The 23,907-nt window shown below is 35.7% G+C and overlaps 1 long non-coding RNA gene across 1 annotated transcript in view; it reads left to right on the top strand.

Annotated features, from left to right (window-relative positions):
* LOC113439183 (uncharacterized) overlaps positions 1 to 23,907 on the top strand; it is a 30,173-nt gene extending 6,266 nt beyond the window's left edge. The window contains exon 3 of the long non-coding RNA XR_015741041.1: positions 22,388 to 23,907. This is a non-coding gene — a long non-coding RNA (uncharacterized LOC113439183). The remainder of the gene's footprint in view (positions 1 to 22,387) is intronic.

The following is a 23,907-nucleotide window of genomic DNA, read 5'->3' as shown; positions in this document are numbered from 1 at the left end:
TTCATTTATTTGTTTACTTTGGTTTACCTACATCCCTGTCAACAGTTCTCCTGATGAGATGATAGAAAGTTATGAAAAATTGAATGTAAATAGTATTTTTAAGAAAACCTTAATTTTTATTTGCAAAAATATTGTGAATTAATTCAAGAAAAGGTGCTACGAAGCATTTTATTTGAGGATCAACAGGTGCTCTTTTCTAACAACTGCAGATGTCAGTAAGCTGCGATATTTTCTGTGGGGTACAAAAACACCTTCAAAAACCAGTCATCTTTATAAACACCTTTAGCTTTAAAGCTTTAGAGCCAAAAGTAACCTGAAGGGCTTAAGAACTTCATTAGTTGTGAAGTGTTTAAAGCAGCTTAACTGGAATTGAACTAAAAGAGCCCACTTTGAGAAAAAGTTTGGTATTTAAAAAGTGGGTAAGGCAGAGGGTATGTCTTGGTGATTATATTTAATTGTATCTCACAGAATCCAGAATTACTCTTCAACCGTACCTCACAAGGGATTATCAACTTGAGGCAGTGAAAGGGCTCAATACTTTTAATAGAAAGATCCTGCCAGGAGCTCTGCGTTAGGGATTTCCTTGCAGATCAGGTTAAAAGGGGAAGGGTGAATCAGAGGTGGTATTCAGCAGGTTCTGACCAATTCTGGAGAACCGGTAGCAGAAATTTTGAGTAGTTCAGAGAACCGGAAAATACCACCTCTGACTGGAGATTTTACAGCATCCTTCCCCTGCCACGCCCACCAAGCCACACTCACAGAACCGATAGTAAAAAAAAAATTGAATCCCACCTCTGGGGTGAATCTGTTCAAAAGAAAACCTGAAGTACTAGATATGCAGCTGCTTGTGAAGACGGTTTACTCATGAGGAAGTAGGACAAGGTTTCTTCTCTCTTCCTTTAAAATAGCACAAAGTCCAATGGTGATTTATATTAATTTATTGGACAGATAGATGTAACTGAATCACAATCACAAAAGGAGTGAGTCAACCAGAAAATGAAAGAAGTGGGTCATGAAGACATTTCTAAAGCAGGTAAAAGAGTTTGATTGGCATGATTAGGATGTCTTCTCCTTTTGCAGCTGAGGTGCTGAGAGGTGCACTGGAAGCAGTCAGACGAAGGCCAAGCCAAGTTTAGGTAAAATTTAGAAGCAGGAGAAATTAGGCTTTTTAGGAAAAGGGAGCATTTATTTTAAAAATGCCTACACAAAGCTAAGAGCAATCTATAATAGGGAGATAGGGCTACTTACTGAGAAAGAAAGTGGGATTTGGCAAGGCAATTGTGTCCTTTTATAAGTGTTGTTAGATTAGACATGGAACAAGGAGAGGTTAAAGTCCCTTTAAAGAGTTTCCTGGGAGACACTACGCTGAACTATCTTAAGGATTGTGACTGTGGTGATAAAATTAAGAGAAACCACCACATATATAATCTTGAACTTATACATTTGTACAGTATTCAATAAAGTATTTTATGACTTGATGTGATAAATGGCTAATGAGTTGATGAAGAAGTGGTAGGGGCATGCAGGCAGAAGGGAAATGTTGATCCCTTTCTCTACTCCTAGATTTTGTACTGTAAATGCCACTGTGATTATTTTAAATCCTTTACTCCCCCTAAAATTCTCAAGCTCAGCTTAAATACTTGGAGAAAATTATTGGGATTGGAGAGAATCTATTGGGAAAAATGGTATGGTAGGACATAGGGGTTGTCCACCTCATTTGGTAAAACCTTTAAATCTTTTCCATTTAGTTTTTAAAGAATGGATGAGAGATAAAATTGCTATACTCTGCACCAGTAAATCTATCAGTGAGAAAGTCAGAATTGCTTCCCTCCATCAATCACCTTCCTTACTGCCTATATACATCTTTATGTTTATTCAGCATATCAAAGCTAATCTTGTACAAACCATGAGTAAAGAGGTCATCCATTGGTCTGCTGATTCAAAGCCCACCATTTTAGTTAGTAATCCTATCCATCCCTACATGGCTGAAACTTAGTTCTTGTTGTTTAATTAAATGATATACTATCTAAGGACAGGAATAAATAAATATATTCCACAATGGCTCGTTAAAAGAGGGAGTCACAATGGCAGAGATTTTCAAATATGTGGGAGAAATAGTGTGATTGGTTGCAACGGCCTACTTGGGAGTCATTTTAGCCTCCTGATGTTGTGTTTTGAGGCAAAATAAAATATTAATTCCAGACTATTCTTCCCTATCAAGTCTAATATTATAAGAAGCCCAAATAAGATGATTTGTTTATCTAACTGAATGTTAGATAAAAAGCCTCTGGTCTAGATGACACACAAACTGTATTTCTAGTTTAGCATGCTCTGGCAATGCATCCATTGAAGATGGTCTGCAATTTTGGGAGGAAAAATATCTTGTATGAGGAAAAAATACCAGAAAGCATGTGAGTATGTGACTGTCTAGCATGCTCTTATCTAAATTTCATTGCAGATACAGTTAGTTTTCATATCATAAAGGCTTTGTAGTTGCTTTTTGATAACTTTAAAAAACATATATGGACAAATCCATATGGTTTCCTTGCCATATATATCTACACAGTTTCCTTGCCATAACATAAGGAGAATTCATGCTAAGTGTTTCTAGAGGATTGTGAGTGCCACAGCTTGCACTTAATTGTCCACCCACAGCTGATGCACCCTGAGGAGAACATCAGGTGTTCCATTCCGGAAAAATTGTTTCTTTTTTCCCCCCCTTAGGTTTTGGATAGAATATGGAATAGCCCCCCTAGAATTGGTAATGACGTGGTTGGAGATCATGTGATTCTTTGGATATTGCTTCTTTTTGTATGTTTTTTTGTATACCTGGTGAAGTTGCCTAGAATCTCTTTGGAATTAGGTGACCTAGAAAATCAATATGTAACTAATAGTTTTTAGCTCCATCATGGTAAATTCCTTTCTCAAATTTCAGCTCTTAAAAAGGTTATCCAGCAACTTTATAAATTCATAGGACCACTAGATGGCAGCCTAAAAGCCCTGCTAATTTTTGTGGGAAAGATGAACAGTTGACCAATCAACTGCAGTTGCTATGTGTGGACTAACAAGAGTGTTGTATGAGCCAGTTGGCAGCTCAATTCTCATGAAAAGTCTCCCTGGAATTTCAACTGAAAGAATCATAGCCCTTAGACCAGGGGTGTCAAACTTGCATCGTCACAGTATCATCATGTGATGTATCACAACCTTTTTCCCCTTCACTAAATCGGGCATGGGCGTGACCAGCACATGACACATCCGGCCCGTGGGCCGTGAGTTTGACAGCCCTGCCTTAGACGGTTGTGTGTTAAAGTTGTATGAGAGCAACACAACCTAGATCTGTTCCAGGTAAGCAATGGCACAAATGCAGGAACACAAGCATTATGGCATTATGGTTCCTCCTGGCTTCAGGAAGCAAAGTAGTTGTGTGGATGAAGCAGAACTCAGCAATGGGCATGAATAAGTCTTGGGTGTTCACTGTAGCTGCTCTACCATAATACTCCTTAAGTCAAGATAAGATTCAAATTTGCACCTCATATAATACGAGACCTGAAAATATCTAAAGATAAAAGCAAGAATGTAATAATCAACAAGGTATTTCCTAGAATTCAAAATCTAACTATGAATCTCCAGGCTGATTTTCTGATTCCATTTTGGATTTAAGAGTTGAATGGGAAAATAAGTAATAACATGGTTCTCACAGTATTGTTTTATATTGCATCATGTTATACCATCACAGCTAATTATTAAGTTCATACACTGGACAAGCAAAAAGGTAGGTTAGCCTTAAATTAGCATACTGTGTTAATTCAGCCTCAGTAACTAGACCAAGTATCCAAATTAAAAATGTCCAGTTTTAAAGATAACCCAGTTATCTTTAGTTAAAATAGAGCTTATTGCAGAAAAATTCAAGTTAAAAACATAATTATACAGATTAAATGCGCAATGATTCAAGTTCATTATACAATAGTACTTATACAGTATTATACAATAGTATTCATTTTTAAATTAGAGGAATGTGTATTTTATGTAGATTTGGGGTGGAAAAGAAAACCTATTGTATTGTGGAATGTCAAATTTATTTCACCCTAAAACGAACGTTGAATTTCAGAATGTGGTTCATAATGACACAGAATTCATTCACCGACTATATTCATATTAAATCTGTGCTATCAGGTAGCAAATGAAAGATGTACTGCAAGTTACTTCTGATCAAAACAGGCAGGTTATTTACTTTTTACAAGTTGTAAAAGCCCCTATTAAGTATAGTTGCTACATCCAGTAAATCTAGAAAGCTATAAGTAGATCTATACACTAAAAGAGGAAACGGCACTCTCTCTCTGAATATACTCATTATTTTCTGGGAAAAAAAAGAGATGAGGTTCCATTGAGAATAGAAGGGAGTAGAGTAAAAACTACCATTTTTCCCATTACATTTGAACCTGGGCAGTTTTGAAATAAAAGAAAAATCTGAAGGAAAAAGTCAAAATAACATGTTTCCTTTTCATTTCACAAAGAACTCTTATTTAATGACTACTTCAAGTGACTACATCGTATTACTTTTTCTCACCCTCGGATGTCACTCCCTCGGGAATCACCTACTAGCTATATTGTAAGCATCCAGCTCTCTATGAAGTGTGTGACTGAGCTTAAGCAACAGGCCAGGGGTTTTTAAACTTGACAGCTTTAAGACTTGTGGACTTCAATTCCCACAATTCCTTCTCCAATCATGTTAGCTTAGGAATTCTGGAAGTTGAAGTTCACAAGTCTTAAACTTGCCAAGTTTGAAAACCCTTGCAATAGGCTGTTGAAACAATCGTGTGGTTGCAATCCCCCATCACGCAGCTAAAAATAAGCCACATGCTGGCTTAACACACTGTGTGTGTCTATGTGGGTGTCTTGGGTAAACTCTGTTCTGTTACGGCAAAGCATTTCCATCTCAAAGCACATTTTAAGCTTGTAGATAGTCCCTCACTTAGGACTGGTCACTTAGCGACCATTCAAAGGTACAATATACTTCCCTGTGAAGGTTCCAAACTCCTGACAGCTGCCCCTCACCGCCTCCACAGTCATGGGACTGTATGTTAGTTAGCAATCAGCCTGCATTTATGGCAGTTTGCAGTGTCCCAGAGTCATATGATCATGTTTTGCAACAGTTTTGCTGAAAACCAACATTATTTCCTATTTTTGCCAAAACGGGCCCATTGGCAAAACTGGTAAACCATTGTTCATTTAATGGCCAAAGCAGCCACTTTATGACCACATTTGCTTTATGACTGCTTTATCTTTGCTTAATGACCACAACAGAGCTGTAAAATCAGATGAGTGACCTGTTTTACAACCATCACAATCCATTATGATTGTAAGTAAAGGATTACCTGCAGTGGTGGGATTCAAATTTTTTTACTACCGGTTCTGTGGGCGTGGCGGGGAAGGATACTGTAAAATCTCCAGTCAGGTGGCATTTGCCAGTTCTCTAAACTACTCAAAATGTCTGCTACCAATTCTCCAGAACTGGTCAGACCTGCTGAATACCACCTTTAATTACCTGTATTCCTTTTTTTTTGGCAATGACTCTTCCATCATCCATCCCTGTACTACTTAGAGAAAAATAACTTTAAACATCTCACATACGCTTGCCCGCTACTTGTACAAATGGAGCTTCACACACTCGCCTGTCGCTTGCACGGACTGGTTCCCAACAGGCTGCGGACTGGCACCAGGCCACAGACCAGGAGTTGGGTACCCCGTCATACAACTTGCTAGGTTAAAATCTTCTAATATAATAATTTGGTGGTGTAATTATTATAATAACATAACTAGAAAAACTAAATCAAATAGAATAAAATGAAAATTGTCAACATTACAGTTGCAATCACGTATCATACTAAGAAACTACAGTTTGTCTGAACATGGCTTTAATGTTGATTATAAGCTCCAACAAATTTGATTCAACAGTTTACAAGGAATTACCAAAAACAAAGCTACTTTATGTAAGTGTAACAAAATTACATACCTTGGAAGTTTATAATTTCTCTTGCAGTGCTGCCAGAAAAAGGTCCTTCCATAGTCACGACTTCTATTACCAGTTCTTCCCAAACATCTTGAACTGATTTTTGAAACATAACCAGTGCTTTTGATATGATCAGAAGCTGGAAAGGCAGGATCAGGCTCCCATGCATATATTTGTTTCATGTTGGTACAAATTCCAAATAATAGGACAGGGAAAGCCATCAAGACACCATCTCTGCATTTGGGAAATACATATAAAATAATAGCATCTTAGGAAGACATTTCATTTTAACCTCTATGATGTTGAAGGACAGGCTAACAGAAGTTGCATGCCGGTAATATGCTAGTTTCTCCTAATGACGAACCAACATATCTGCATAGTCTTTATCTTTCAGAAGGGAAAATGGTTAAAGAGATGGAACCACACAGATGGAACCATAGCTGATCTAGAAATAAATAAGCTCAATTAAGAAACAGATGATGACATGTTATCAAACAGATGCATGATGAAAGATATCATGGAGAAGGACTCTTAGGTCCAAACAAATGGACCTGAGTTAAAGGGGGCTTGTGAGACCTCAAGGAAGTTTCATATCTTTCTAGTTCAGACACAAATCAGGCTGAACTAGTAGCTTCTTCTTTCTAGTCAGCTGTTTGCATTTCATAGAAGGCCTGATTTTCTTCTTCCTAGAAAGAGGTTGAGCAACTGATCTGACGAAAAGCCTTTCCTGAGAAATAAAAGTTGCATTCCTAATGCTTTTACATTCAGCTTATTAATGTTGAAATAAAAACAGATTCCTCTCCCTTTGCCTCTCAACTAATAATCACTGTTATTTTTTTCACTTTTTCAAAATTATGAGAAACAAGTTCCTAATTGTATCATAATCTGAAATATTTGATCTGTTGGTATTTGGAATATCCTGGAAATAGGTTGTAGATAAACATATGTTGCAAAAAAAGAAAGAAAGAAACACAAATAACTAGACTTCCCTACTTGACCCATCATTATCTATGTGAGAATCCTCCAGATGCGTTGGGATTATTTCCAGAAACATGCTGGGAGTTATACTCTCCACGCGTGTAAAAGGCCAAATTTCAGGAAATGCTGTTTTACCCAGTTGTCCATATCCTGGAACATCTTCTATTATTGAAGAATAGTTTGTTTTGTTTTCTATCCATCTTTCATTTCAGGAGCTCAAGATAATGTACATAGGGTTCTCTTCTGGTTTTTCTTCCCCATAATTTCCTTGAATTCTTTCACTTGTTTATAAGGTAGATTAGAGTGAAACAAAATGTATGGTTTCTTAATAATTTGATAAATTAATATGATAAATTATAACTTATGATATAGCTAGCTCATCATTTAGAAGCACTATGTATTTGGGGCAATTGCAAAAGTGATTGGAATGGATCATCAATCTGATAACACACATCTAGTCATATATTCATTTGTATAATTTAAACTGTGTTGGAACAATAGGCCATTCTCCCCCCAAAACAAAACTTTGTACAGCTGCCAATGGCCTTTGCCAGCTGAGAAGCCTGGATTACTCTCTCCCTAGAGTCCACTCAAGACGCCAAATGAGTGGCTTCGACTGAGTTCTTAATTACATTTAAGGCTCATACTCAAGCGTGCTTAATACAAATTAATTACCTTCTAGCTCACTATAGCTGCTCTTTGAGTGGATTAGCAAGGTGGTCAAAAGTTGGCGTCCTTGCTCATTCTATAAAATATTACTGCATATGGAAGAGGAACTTTACTTTTTTTTTAATATTTGTGAATCTTTACTTAGGAGATGGTGGTAATCAGAGGTGGTGTTCAGCGAGTTCTGACCAGTTCTGGAGAACCGGTAGTAGAAATTTTGAGCGGTTTGGAGAAGCGGCAAATACCACCTCTGACTGGAGATTTTATAGTATCCTTCTACTGCCAGGCTCACCAAGCCATGCCCACAGAACCAGTAGTAAAAAAAAAATTGAATCCCACCACTGGTGGTAACCATCGTATTCTTAAGTAGAAATAATCTTTTAACATTGCTGGTCCTTAAATTAATTTGTTTATTAGAAAATTCTTGACTAGGATTTGGAAAACTTTGGGTAATTAGGAGAAAGACCACCTCTAGTGTCTGTAACCAGGAATCTCATAATCTTATTAGAAGATGATGTACTTTCTCCTCAGCCATGTATAGTGACAACTGGGAGATCATATCTTCATTTATTGAATGGCATTGAATCATATCCATCACATATGTTAGTTCAGGCCCTAGCCACTAATTATTGCAACAATCTACTGGGTGGGTCTTTTCCCTTCATTCTGGTTCAGAACTTTATAGTATGCATTCTTTTACACCTCTATTGTTCTCCCATGTTTCTTCCAAATGTTGGAGGTCTCCCTATTATAGCCAGAACCCAAACTGAACTTTTGATGTGAGAGTTGAAGGCCATGTGCACCTGTTGAACTTCCTATCTTGGTGCCATCCTATTATGTGCCCCGTATTTGGCGGAACAGTAGTTTCCTTCTATTCCCATTCCACTCCATTTTCATGTAATCTGGGGCTTGGATCCCAAATTCTCTCCCCTTTCTCCTCTGGTCTTGCACGTTTTTTGATATATTTAGCATTTAAGAAAAATGTGAAGACATGGTTATTTAATAATTGAGCATGAGTGGTGAAAATGATTGTGAGTAGATATTGAGAATGGTGATTACCAAACGGTATATGATAAGACTATCTTGTCCTATTGATAAATTAATATACTACTAGCAGAGCATCAGTTATACAGGTATAGATTTTATATTCACATAAGTATGTGTGTTAATTATATATTAATTTTTTAGTGTTTGCATAATTTTACATTTATTTTAGCTTAAATGCTTATTTTAACTCTTGTTGCTCCCTAGAGAGAGATATGATACAAAGAAATTGCTTGTTTGGTGCCCTTGTTTACAGTTTCTACTGTAGAAACTTGCTGTATCAGGCACAGGAAAGAAAAGAATTAACGCAACATGTTAACTGCATAGGCTTAGTTCATACGACCAGCTAGGCTAAAATGACACTATAGTAGCTGGTTTGCAAACATAACTACTGCCTCTGATTCCAGTTGCATGAAACATAAAAGATAGTAATGGATAACTGTGTAATAAAGTTCAAAAAACAAATCATTAATATACTCAGAAGGTCACCCTCTAGATTCAAGCATTCTCATATTTCCTTATATGTGGGGTCATAACTGAGAAGGACGTTAACAAGGGAGATGTCTATGGGGTCCTAAGTACTTATCAATACCACACTGAGGAATCCATGCTTAGTGTTCTTTGTAAATCCATTGGTTACTTTGGCCAATTTGGTCCCTTTCTCAGAATTACACTGCAGAATTGTATATATTTGTATTATGCTGCCCTTACTATTGTTAGATTTTGTGTCCTCTGCACTACATCCTACAACATCTTGAATCTCCAAATACCTCTTTGTAAACTTCAGTTCAGCATTCAATACCATCATTCCAGACATTCTTCTAAGTAAATTAAACCAACTAGCGGTACCTGAACACACTTGTAAGTGGATCATAAGCTTCCTAACAGACAGGAAGCAGCAAGTGAAGCTAGGCAGAATCACATCTGATACCTGTACAATTAGCACAGGGCCCCCTCAAGGCTGTGTGCTTTCTCCACTTCTCCCTAAATACCAATGACTGCATCTCAAACAATCCTGTTAAAATACTGAAGTTTGCAGATGATACAACAGTGATTGGTCTCATTAGACACAATGACAAATCCACATACAGACAGGAAGTTGTACAGCTTGCCTCGTGGTGTAACTGGAACAATCTGGAACAGAACACACTCAAAACCGTAGAAATGGTGATAGACTTTAGAAGAAACCCTCCCGTATTACCACCTCTTACAATACTAGACAACACAGAATCAACAGTAGAGACCTTCAAGTTTCTAGGTTCTATCATATCACAAGACCTAAAATGGACACCTAACATCAAAAACGTCATCAAAAAAGCACAACAAAAAATGTTCTTTCTGCGCCAACTCAGAAAGCTCAAACTGCCCAAGGAGCTGCTAATACAGTTCTACAGAGGAATTATTGAGTCTGTCATCTGCATCTCTATAACTGTTTGGTTTGGTTCTGCAACCCAACAAGACAGATACAGACTTCAGAGAGTAATTAGTACTGCAGAAAAAACAATTACTACCAACCTGCCTTCAATCAAGGACCTGTATACTGCATAAGTCAAAAAAAAGAGTTGTAAAAATATTTACAGACCCCTCACATCTCGGACATAAACTGTTTCAACCCCTTCCCTCAAACGATGCTATAGAGCACTGCAAATCAGAACAACTAGATACAAGAACAGTTTTTTTCTCAAATGCCATCATTTTGCTAAGCAAATAATTCCCTCAACACTATCCAACTATTCACAAAGTTTGCACTACTATTACTGTTAATCTTCTCATCACTCCTTATCACCCATCCCCTTCCACTTGTGACTGCATGACTGTAACTTTGTCGCTTGTATCCTTATGATTTATATTGACTGTTTCCTAGTATGATTTGATTGTACCTATGACTATTATTAAGTGTTGTACCTTATGATACTTGACTCTTGATGAATGTATCTTTTATGTACACTGAAAGCATTTGCATCAAGACAAATTCCTTGTGTGTCCAACCACACTTGGCCAATAAAGAATTCTATTCTATCCTGCCTTTTTATATATTTTGGTAAGGAGCATAGTGGCTCGTATGGTTAGGACACTGGAATGGAGGTTAGCAAGGCCATGTTTGAGATCTGAGTTCCCTTGAAATGGGGTTGAACTTCCATCCAGCTGCAGGAGACATGAAAGGAGCCCCAAACTAGGTGTGCCCTGGGCAACGGTGATGTCACTGGCTAATTCTTCCAAACCAGAAGCGCTTTGGTGCTTCTGACACAAGTGCAAGCAGTATGTTTTGATTCACTCAAGGCAGTAAGATAGACAGATTAGATAGATAGATAGATAGATAGATAGATAGATAGATAGATAGATAGATAGATAGATAGATAGATACTCCCAGAATTCCCCAGCCAGTACTGAAGTCAATACATCTTAAAGTTGCCAAATATGAAAAGTGCAGAACATATCTCTCCAAGTGTTACAAAATATGTGCCTTTTTTATAGGGGAAGAACTGGAAATGTCAAAAAGGCAGGCTTGTAGAAATTGCTTTCTGTTTGGTGGAAAAAGTAATCATCTCAATGGAAGCTTATCCGTCAGAGTTTGTCCTTTAAAAAAAGAAGGCAAAGTCATTGTATATTGGGGAAAAGGAGACAAAGATGCTATGTCATTTCTGGAAAATGTTTTTATTTTGCCACTGGGGAAATTGGACAGTTGTGCTGGATAGGCATTTTGGCAATTATAGCCCCACACATATCTGGAAGTCACCAGGTTCAGAGCTGTGCTAGAGAGTTATTAGCAGCTTCTTTTATGAAGCTAAATGTTTTTTCTTGGAAAGGAAATATAAGTGGTGATGAAATTCATTATTTCAACTTAATTCACTTTACAAGTTGTTATGGGGAAAATAGCAGAAAGGATCAAGAAGTGGGATATAAATTAGGAAATAAAATAACTACTCTGGTTATGCAGAGGTTTACCAGGTAAGATACAGTACTGTGTGACTATAGGGAAAATAGCTTTCTCATTGATTACACATAGACTTTTAAAATTGATCACTGTGTTTGTTTTATGAGCTAGATATTTGTGCCACCTTTTCCCCAGAGTTTCACAGCTGTTTTCTTGAGATTTGTTACTTAGTATTTTATGTTGAAATACTTAGTTAGGAAAAAAGTGGTTTCATGTTAAAATTTATTTTTAAAATGTATTTTGTTCCAGTATTTTTGATTTTTTTTTTACATGTCTGCCACATATGGTAAAAATTATCCCAGCATTTATTACTATATAAATTGTCTATCTTGGCCATTAATGATAGGATTGTATAGCACCTATAAAACATTATATACCAGTTTCTTTTAAATTGCAATTTGTGATAAAATTTACACATTTGTACCATAATTCTTCCCTCTCGAGAGGGCAGCTAAATAATATAACACAATAAATAATATCTTACTAACATTTTATATATACATCCTAACATATGGTCTTGATTCTATAGAACATTTTAAATTTTGTCATTTTTTAGAAGCCCTTCCTCATTATTCAGGTCTGTTTTTATTCTTCCAATAATTTATAGATATATCAATCAAGATATATTCTGACCTTCAACAAAAGCCTGGTAAAGATAGATTCCCCTTTCTTTAGATTGGCTGGGCTCACAAAAGTAATTTACTGGTTTTTGTTTGGCCTGTTGTGTGAACCTATCCACTGGGATTGGGAAATTATAACACCTGGCAAACCTAGTTTTGCATCACCAAGAACATTCAGAACTATATAGCTAAGATTTGTTGGCATAATAATGGTTATTTGGGGTGATATTTTAAATAAAGTTATTTTATCACTGTCAAAGTAAAACTTTAAAAGTAGCCTGAAAATCTGGATACTATCCACTCACTGTCATTATTAAAGTGAGGCTGATTCTGTCTCTGACACTGAAGATAATAACAACATTGTACGTTTCCTTCCTTCCTTCCTTCCTTCCTTCCTTCCTTAAGTTAAGTTTCTTAAGTTATCGCGGGTACTTACATGTATGGTATTCAGTTTTGTTCGGGTATTTTCCCACGTTATTATAATTGTGCTTTTAAAGTTGTAGCAACTTTTCGGCAGAATCTCATCTGCCATCATCAGGCTTCTGTATTGTGTTCATCTGTGAGTAAAAGTCTGACTCACAGACAAACACAATACAGAAGCCTGATGATGGGCAGATGAGATTCTGCCGAAACGTTGCTACAACTTAAAAAGCTCACTTATAATGACGTGGGAAAATACCCGAACAAAGCTGAATACCATACACACACACACACACACACACATACACACACACAGAGAGAGAATATATTACATATTCAGACACACGTGTGTGTGGCCTGAGGAAAACAAAACATCTTTGCCTAATGCTGACAAAACAGTAAAGTTCCAGAACCACATCTGAACCACAATATAGGACACCTGGAGCAGGTTTATGGTTTATAGATAAGCACATTATACATGGTTTTATGTAATAAACCATAATTAAGTAATAATATAATGTGACCTAGAAACCTAATCATAGGTATATAAATGAGAAACAAATCTAAGTAGCAATATAATATTTTAACTCCCCAAAATCAGTTTGTTTTGTTGCTAAATGTATAATCTGCCTTTTGGCTTGTGCAAAAATCAGAAGATTACACCAATTACAAAAAAATTAAAATAAAACAAGTGTAACATCTGCCCAATTAAAATCCTTATTTATACTGCCTTCTTTAAGTATTATTTCTATATAGTATTTTAAATGAACAATTTTGTTATTGCAATATTTTCTTTGCCATTTTTGGAAGGGTCAAATACTTTTCTTGGGGAAAACTTTTTATTATTTTGGCACCTAGGCTAAGCTCTGCTGTTTACCAGATTAAGGTCAAGGTCACATAGTGTAATAAGATTGAAACTGGGTTAGGGACTTCTGTCCTCACTGTGAGTTGTGTTGGGTGGATGTGTGGGATGTGTGTGCACGAAGGGATGCTCAGCCAATCTCATTGTACACATGTTGTATCCTGACAATAAAGGTAATAATTTAAGGATGGCAGTAGGATATATTCCAACTAAGCCTCAACAAGCTTGCTATGCAGTCTCCAGTTGCCTTGGGTTTTAGCCCTGCAGACCTTCTGAAGTGAAATTTCATTTTATAATAAGACAATTTCAAATTAATGTATATAAGGCTTGACTGCACACACTTCCATTGTGAATTTACTGCACATAAACTGTTATGAATGTAAACATCTTTATTTTTTTCAGTAATTCAATTCAATAGTATAATATAAAAAATCTAGTTTGATTCTGAGAGCATCTTAGTTTTCAATAATGCCTCAAACACTAAGAAGATTGGAAAGTAAGACCATAATCTTCTGTGCTGTGCCACAAAAGTCATAAATATTATTCAAACCCTATATACACCTACTATAGTAATTGTGCAGGCAGAAATTGGATTCCTAATTTATCCACAATAACACCCTGCAGATACATTGGATAGATTCCTGCCCAAAACTATGCAGCCAGAGACTCTTTACAACTTTTGTGAAATAACATGTAGGTTCTTGATTTTATTTTCTAATTTCCTGGGATTGTGAAGAATTCAAATGGTTTTACATTCTCCCCTGAAGCTGTAAGCATTATTCTCTACATCCTGGTCAGAGGTGGTATTCAGCAGATTCTGACCAGTTCTGGAGAGGTAGCGGAAAATTTGAGTAGTTTGGAGAACCGGCAAATACCACTTCTGACTGGAGATTTTACAGTATCCTTCCCCTGCCATATCCACCAAGCCATGCCCACAGAACCGGTAGTAAAAAAATTTGAATCCCACCACTGATCCTGGTAGAGTGAGGTTCTGTGAGGATGGGCTCCAGCACAAGTCCAAAAGCTTGGAAGACTAAACCTCTGGTCCCGGTGACAGATCAAGATTGGATCTAACTTCAGTTTACAATTGACTCCTGCATCACATATGTTTCCCCCGCCCATCGCCACTCCAGTACACAGGGAAAATAAACACTGGGAAACGTCAGATCAGTAAGCAATATTGGGGCTAGCAGTGGCTGTATGGCATTGGGGGAACTGTGTGAGTGGAGACTACAGAAGGGATAGTGAAGAAACCATAGCAAATTCCAGGTGTTCACAATAGCCAAACTGAGAGCTGGGAAGGAGACAGAAACACCCCCAATGCAAACACTAATGGCAATATTTACCAAGGCAGATGTGGAACTGAATCAATGTGAAAGATATTTGAATAAAAATGGTATATCAATAAGATAGTTGTAGGAAATCAGTACTATATATCGAGCCATATGTGAAAGTGAATCTTTTTCTCTTGCAAGAAACTTCAAAAAATATGCTATTATAAGTTGAATATTGCTGAGCTCACCATCTGTATGGTTTTTCTCTAGTTATTTCTCATCTTGGTTTATGACATATAATATAAGCAAAATCAGGCTCTAAGACATAGACATACATGATTAGAAAATGTGCCTGCTATTGTCTAGCACCAAGCTATAATATTGACCAAGGTAGAAGCTGAGGGCTTAATGTACCCATTATTTCATCAGCACTACTTCCTGCTGTACTGCCCAGTTCTGATGCCTTAGAGATCTCTTAGCTCCAGATCAACATTGAGCACATGTATTGTTTTTTTTTGCTGGAACTTAACCCAAACCATTAAAATAATTTATATTGCAAGAAATTAGAGTAAATATTTAAAAACTAAGAACAAAGAGCTGGACGTTTTTATTGAATGCCGCCTATAAATAAATAGGAATGGAATTTTCAAGCAAAGAGATTTGGAGACAAAGTCCCATTTGCAAACAAAAAATGTGACCTATACTTTGGTATTGATCTCCTTAAGGCTGAAGAGCCCCAACTAAAAGGTATTAATATTATATCCTATTTATTTTCAGAATATGTACACAAATTGTAAGATTCTTTCTAGATAAAGAAATATTGTTCCCATGTAAACAAATCTCACTAGGACAACGTGTGTAGATTTATTATTCCAGGAGAAACGTTTCAGAAAGGGGCTGATGTCATATAACTCTTAAATTATTTTATTACCCTACCAATTGTGCCTTAGTTAATAGGCTGGAATTAAGTTAGTGTTGGTGCAAGAGATTTGGTTTCTTAGACCATAGTCTGAGCTAGTTAGATCATGGATTGCTGCCACAAGATGAACTGGGAAAATTGTATCTGGCTGAAGAATGGCAAGTTTGATTAGGAAGATTGATTACTATCTATAGTCTTTCATTTGTAGATGTTTCTTATATAAACAAGGGCATAAGGTTATTGTTAACTCTTGACTTACAATCAGTCACTTAGCAACTGTTTGAAGTTACAACAGACTCTGAAAAAGAGATATGACCTGGATTCAAAGTTCTGATGGCTGTACCCCGTCACATGGTTACATTTTGGGTGCTTGGCAAACAGTCTGAATTTACATCCATTTGCTGTGGTCTTGTGGTTTATTGTGATTTACAACATTTTCAGCAGAAAGTGGCATTTCTTTCAGGATTCTGACAGAAACTGCCCCATGGTAAACTGGATGTCAGGACCTCTGTGTTCGCTTTATGACTATTGCATTCATTGTATGACTGCCACAGAAAAGCTTGTAAAAATGGCTGCACTCATTGGTGACCAATTTAACAACTGTTATGAATTATGATAAAATTGCAGGCTCAACTATGGTCATAAGTCATGGACTACCTGTATTTCCCAGCTCTGAAGAGTTCTTTCAGGCTGGGAAGAGTCAATGGTCTCAGATAGTTCACAGATATTCATGGTAATGGTAAGCATTCTGGAGTTACCAGTTACAGAGCTAATTTCAATTTGTAATTCTATGTCTTCTTGTTTTTGATATATACTGTATTCTTATTTTGGCTTTCTCATAGCCCACAGAGATTAGCTGTTCTTTAGATAAATCAGAGGTGGCTAATTTATTTTTAAAGATAAAAACCTGGACATTGTAGAAAGTGGGAGTATTGCTCAAATGGGGCCCCTTGAACCACCTAAAAATAAAAAAGAAAGAATATTGGCTCATAAAGTTCAGGATCTTTGGTCTATATACTATTAATATTCAGAGTATGGGAAATAAGCAAACTCAGCTTGAGCTCCTTGTACAGAAAACACAATTTAATACAAATAGAAGAGAGATACCGCAAAGAAGTTTGAGAGATATGACTGGAAGATAAGACATTTTCAAAAGAAAAACAAGAGAAAGGGAAGACTGTATGTTAACTGTTTCCATTCCTCCTTGGAAATCCAGAGAATGAATCTGGCAGTGCTGCTGAGAACATCTTGATTAAAATAAATAGAACAAAAAATAACAGCAATGCTGTTATGGCTATCCATTCTTGCCAATGTACTAAGAAGAGAAAATGCAGTTCTTTTTAAAAGACACAAAGTTGTAATGATGGGAAACTTTACCCCAAGTATCTGTTGGAAAAGAACCAAAGCATGATTCTTCCAGGAAATCCTTGACTTGTCATGCTGATGCTTTTCACTGTCAGAGAAGAGTGGGAGATGCTTGAGGATCTTCACAGTCAAGTAATTATGAAAATAGCAGGGACTTTATAGGGGAAAATGTAATGCTGGAATTCTTGATTTTAAGGGAAAGTAAAACTGAATATAATCAAATGCATGTCTTGGACTTCAAAATAGCAGATTTTAAGAAACTCTGAAATAAATATAATCAGAGCAAAAAGAGGAGTCAGAGTTCCTAAAGAAAGAAAATATATACTATACTAAAAGCGCACAGTAATTGCAACCAATTTCAATAATAGAAAAATAAAGACAGTTGAAGAAATCTGTGGTTGCATGAAAAGCTTAATTAAAATCTGGGGGGAAATGGGCATACATAGGAAATGGAAAGAGGGTTAAATTATAAAGGAAAAGAAAGGTAGTCTGAATGGGGGTCAGAAAAACAAAAATTCAGAATAAGCTGAAATTAATGAAGAATAACACCTTATTTAGTTACGGAATAAAAAGAAAAGACTATCTGAATATTATTATTCTGTGAAGACAGCAAATGGTTTAATAGATAACTAAAGGGAGAGTTTATTGACTTATCTTTTATTCAGTTTTTCCAATAAAAATATGTTCCATCAAGTAATTTTGAAAAGTGGGGTGAAGAAGAAGGAGTGAAGCTAGAAAATTATTTTGAATGAGTTTAAATCTGCAGATCCATATGAACTATATCCTAAGGTACTAGACAACTGATAGTTTGGCTCTAACTTTCTGTATTATCTCTGAGAAATCATCAAAAACTGGTGAACTACCATGTTAGGAAGAAATGGATATTTAAAAAGGAAGGGGAAAAAGAATCCAGCAAACTACAGGCATGGATATCTGAAAAGATTCTAAAGTAGATCAGAAAGAGATCAATCTGTGTCTCTTTAATTCATGGCAGCACAGTAATTAGCAGAGGGCAGCATAGATTTGTCAAGAACAAATCTTATCCATTAATGTTATCTTATTTTTGCTTGGGTATCTGCTTTAATAAATTGTGAGAACATTGTAGACATAATATAATTTGAGTTCATCAAAGCATTTGACAAAGTATGCCATGACATGCCTATTAGCAAGCAAAGTGTGATTTAGATGGCATGACAATTAAGTGGATATACAGCTGACTCAAAAAAAAATCACACTCAAAGAGAGTTTTTCACTGAATCCTCCTCAAACTGGAGAGAGGTCCAGAATACATTGAGTCTCTTACTTTGCAATATTTATATTACATAATTATTCATTGTAGAGCTGGAAGGAATGCTTATCAGATTCAAGCATGATCGGTTGGAGAACTGGACTGAAAGAAATTGAGATAAATGCAACACTCAATAGAGAGGGAAAAAAATCAAGAGCCCAGATATAGAATGAGGGCTATATGGCTTGGTAATCCTGCTTGAGGAAAATATTTTGGAATAGTCATTGATTGCAAACTGAATAAGAGCCAAATGTGTGATCTGAGCGCATAAAAGATAAATGCAGTTTTAGACTGCATCAATAGAAGTAGAATTTCCAAGTCATGGAAGGTAATCATTCCATTTTATTTGCTTTAGTTAGAATAATATTATCTTGTGCAGCACCTGCAAACATCTTACACAGGTGCCTTATTGTATGAAGCTTTGGAGATAAAAGAGAGAAGAGGGGTTCTACTTGGTCTTCATCATTCAGTAGGAGTTTCCTCTTTGTACAGAATATCAGAAAGGTTTGGATTGGGCTGGGAATAGAGACAAGACTGCACATATCTTCTTCCACTCCCCAACACCAAGGATACAGAATAATGTGCAGTAATAAAGAAGATGAACAAAAGGCAGCAAGAGGTAATAGCCAGATGGACCCCCAAATCCATCAACCCTTCCTCAACAAAACTGTCAGCTTCTTAATGGACTTCCAAAGCACCATAAATGGAAAAAAGGACTGTAGAATTTCTGAGTGCAAGGCTATTGCACAATGGTTAATTATCACACAGATTTCTACTGCCACTTCTTCCACTTCAGTGATCATTTTGCATACATGGAAATCATTTGCCATGTATAAAGGTTATATACACTACACACAAAAAACAGTATTCTGTATGAATAGCCAAGACATGTAAATTGGAAGCTTAAGGATCAAGTTCTTACAAGTATCTGTTAGGGTAGAAAAAGCTGTGTTTTATCCATGCACTACAGTAGATTTTACATTCCAGGTCTAGAGCTATAACTATACATTCTCCTAAATTGACTAAGAAACTATCAAAGCTGTTGGAAAAATTCAGGTATTATAAATAGTAATACAGAGGTGAAATGTAGGAAAAATGCCTCTAGGTATCAATTTAGACAAGAGGGAGATGGATCACTGCTTGAATTTTTAGTGAGGTGGAGGCATCTGGCAAAAATCCCCACTGTTTTCAATGTCATCTGGTTAAGCCCCTCCTTATCAAGATCTATTTTCCAGTTCCCAGGAAATCACAACTGAGTTCTCCTACACTGAGTGGGTAGGAAGAGATTCCATAACAACTTATTGTTATTCCTTGTTACTTCTTTCAGGCTATCTTGCAGATCTTTGATAGTACAATGCCATTATTTTGGGGAAGAGTCCACCCTTTCACCATTGAAAACCAGCAGGACTTAATTTGGGGGAAGGTGCCATACTCTATGACTAAAATTAACCAAACTTTGAATAAATCAGAAATGGCCAAATTGATATATCACTCTATTAACACCCCTCATTAGACTCACAATTCACTCCAATACATTTGTCAATTGCAGTATATTGAATAATCATAATGGCTAGAAACACAAATTATACTAATATCTAACAGATCATATTATGGCTTAGGATGCTTTTTAAATCTGAGTTCATATGGTATGCTTCAGCATAATGCAGTTTGTTTGGTTTTGGCTTACCATGATGTGTGGACCAACCATTTGTGATCTGTAGATAAGGTTTACAACTTAGTAGAATGTAACCTATCATGGCTTATTCTGGACATTATAATTAAAAAAGACTTAATGCAACTTGTAAAAAGAACAAGCATTGTCTGCCTTCTATAAACTGAAAAGCAGGACTCTCCTGATGGCATGGTACCATAAATACTGAAAATCATTTATTTACATCAGCATTTTCAGTTTTATATATCCCAGAATTTCAAAATATATTCAGTTATCCTTGTATTACAAATAGGTCTTTTCTCTCTCCTTCAGGGAAACCAATAAATACATCCAGTTTTAAGTGTATTCCAATTATAAATATTATGCATTGGTAAGGGTAGAATACAGGGAAAATTGGAAAGTAATATTTATCCGTAATCATAAGCAGTTTTTTTTCCCTTTTGGTATTTTTAAACTGCAAAAGTTGGCATTTAGCTCAGAAATTTAGATTCTTATATTGTTACAAGTTTGTATCAATGTTTAATGTGAATTAATGTTTTTCATGGTTAATTTTCAAATATAGATACACTATGCATTAATTGTACCATCTTGGTTATTCTTTTGTCTACTTATATATAATTGTATTTCTGCACCAATGTTATTTTTGTCATTTTGCTTCTTTGATTATTCTGTTTTTTTCTAAAATTAGTAATAATCATTTTAAAATATATCCAGTCTAAGGTATACATAGCACTTTAAATAGAAGATAACCCAATCACATGTATGAGCCCAAAATGTAGGTTGATGCAGCTATATAACCATTATTTATTTTATTTTTACCCCTCTATTACTTTTTAAGTAATATAAAATTAATTTTTTTATCCAGATAATTCATGCAATTTTATTTCACTTGTGTATTTGGTGTTTTAAAAATAATAATGAATCTATTGTGCTGAAACTATTTGCTCTATGATTTTTTTAAGGTATTAAAAGAAGAAACAAAACTAAAAGGAGGAACAGGAATAATATACAGCTGAGAAAACCAAAACCAAAGATAATAATAAAAATACAAATTGGCAGCAGACACACATTCTCGTGCACGAAATCTTGATCGAGGACAAATGCCATTTACAAAACAGTATTTGTAATAGACCTAATGTATTAGAGAATAAAATATTTTAAAAATGATGATCAAATTTAACCAAGTTTGGTTTTTGCTGTAGAATTTTCAAATGAAAATTTCTAACTAAAGCCATTCCCCAAACTTTTTTTTATCACAAATTCAACAAAATGGGTACTTTGGTTTTCCAATCTTTCAATCAAAAGGTGATTAAGCATTCAAAATGTTTCAGAAATAACGGTTTTCCATTTACATTATTTTGTAATGTTACATTGAATTCAATTTTTTATATTAATGTTTGTTTTCTGTTCAAAGCATAGGAGCCAATGCTGTTCTGTGGGTGGCAACTGGATAATCTGTTGGACAACTGGAAGTATCTCTTTAGAAATAACCTTTTAAAAATCAATTGGCATTTTTTAACACTTAGTACTTCTGAATTATTTCTGGCTGGCTGGATTTTCACATTGTGATAATATGTTTACTCAGGTTTTGCTTAGTATGATGTGTGAACCAGGTGTTATTTTGATCAGAAATTAAAATAACTGTTTGATTGATCAATAAGCAATGTTTAGCCACCAAATTCATCTCTGTTGCTCAGCAGAGTATACGGGCTGTGACAGCCCTTTCCATCCCTATTTCCAGCCCGTCCTCTAAAATAGATAAAGCAGTTCTTCACTTTCCCAATCCAACATGGTATAATTATTACTGAAGGACAGTTTAAAGGTTGTGGGTCACTTATCAAAGCTTTAGGCTGCAATAAAGCCCCTATCTTAAGTTGCTTGAGTCTCTGGAGATCATCTGCCACTCAGGGCTCTTCCTTTGTTTCTTAGATATATATATATATATTTTTTGCTCTAAATCTTTATCTTGTTGGTATTTTTTTTATTGTTGTTGCCTGCTTCTTTTGAGGCTTAGCTAAAAATATGTAAAATGATTAAAATCGCCACTTAGATTAAGTCTTGGTCAGTGGAAATTGATATGTCAGTAAAATGTAAAAATAAACATAATAAAATACAAAATGAAAAGCTACCGACCTTATTCTACAAGATCAACATTCTAGAAAAAGAGAGAAAAAAAATTAAAAAAACATCATACATTTTGAGATATTCAGTGAGATGTGCACATTTTAATTCCTCTGCAAATTAGATATTATGATTTTCATCCCTTTATTATTTTAAAAGTAACTCAAGGTGAAAAACATACACATTACTAATTCCTCGTCCTATTTTTCCTAGAACAACAACCCTGTCAAGTGGGTTGAACTGAGAAAGAATGACTGGCCCAAAGTCACCGAGCTGACTTTCATGTCTCAGATGGGGCTAGAACTCACAATCGACTGATTCATAGCCTGATGCCTTTACCTCTAGACTATACCAAACTGGTTTACTGCAGTATTGTATATCCAGTCAACTGTGGGTTTTATGAAAAATCCATGAATAAGATACAGCATGGTTTAATGTGAAATGTGGATCATCAATAGAGAACAAAACTACTTTCTCTTTTTGTTGTTCAAAGTTCTTGTATGCTTATTAGTTGAACAGATTACAATTTCAAAAATCTACTTTGGCCAGCAAATGGGAGAATGACAGGAGAGGGGAAATGATGTATCTAAGTGAAAATGCCCTGCAAATTATTTTTATCATTTTTCAAGAATCCAGCAGCAATAGCTGCTTCATTTTAAGATGTCAGTTTGTGCTGCAATTTAGGAATATTTTTTCCAGAAAGAAAATAATAGTATAGAGGAAAAACTCTTTCAACTTTTCATGCCAAGACTTATCTCACTTTTTATGCGGGACAATTTGAAGCCACATTGCTTTAGGTATGGGCTCAAGATCATTCACTTTGGATGAATTATTATCTTCACGGACAAATGACCTATCATGCTTTAAAACACCTTTGATTAGAATAATTTATAACAGAAGTAAAGGAACAGAAACCCCTACAGAGGCCTGTAAAGTACTGTTTTCTAATTGGGAACAGATCGTTTAGTAAAAATAAAGCTGAATTTGAATTATTGACACAAACTTTACAACAACTGGTTTTTCTAACATCTAAGAGGTGGCAGTAATAATGTTACTCTATGACATCTGAGAAGCTAAAAACAACACTCTATCCTGGATGAAATACTTAGGTTGTAAATACTATATCATGAGACAATTCACTAGGGAAAGGCAGTGGTCCAGATCCACAGATACGTCATGAATGATCCTGCCAGAAATACTTTAAAACACCTACATCTTCTCCTGGGCCCACCCAGCTATCTTCTCCAGCTGCTGCATGGTCCCAGAAAAAATTCCTTGGGTTTAGGTTGTTCCAGGCAAGTGTTACAAGCATGGTCACAATCACATTTTGTCTTTCAGATCTAGATTGCTCTGATGTTCTATAACCTATTCATGACTTTGCAAAACCAAATAGAAGATGCATCATTTTTCTGGACTGAGAATTACATTTGACCTTTGAATGGGATGCCAAGGACACGTAAAAAATAATGGATCAGGCCAGGCCAGACCAAAAACTAAATTTTATTTCATTTATAGTATGTGGAATGTAAACATAATTAATATGATTCATCACCAGGGTGTCTCAGAATTAGGTCTGGTTATAAATAGTATAGTAATATACTGTTATATTATATTTTGATAATAATTTTTAGAAATCCCTAAGATGTAAAGTGAAAGATTTATTCTGTATTGGAAGGAAACATTTTGTGTCCTAAAGAACCACCATGGGAATTGCTTTCTATTAAATCAAGTGC

The sequence above is a fragment of the Pseudonaja textilis genome, chromosome 1 (genome assembly GCF_049901715.1).
Source record: "Pseudonaja textilis isolate UNSWEBS1 chromosome 1, rPseTex1.2, whole genome shotgun sequence".
Classification (NCBI taxonomy): domain Eukaryota; kingdom Metazoa; phylum Chordata; class Lepidosauria; order Squamata; family Elapidae; genus Pseudonaja; species Pseudonaja textilis.
This window is presented reverse-complemented; position numbering and strand designations above follow the sequence as displayed.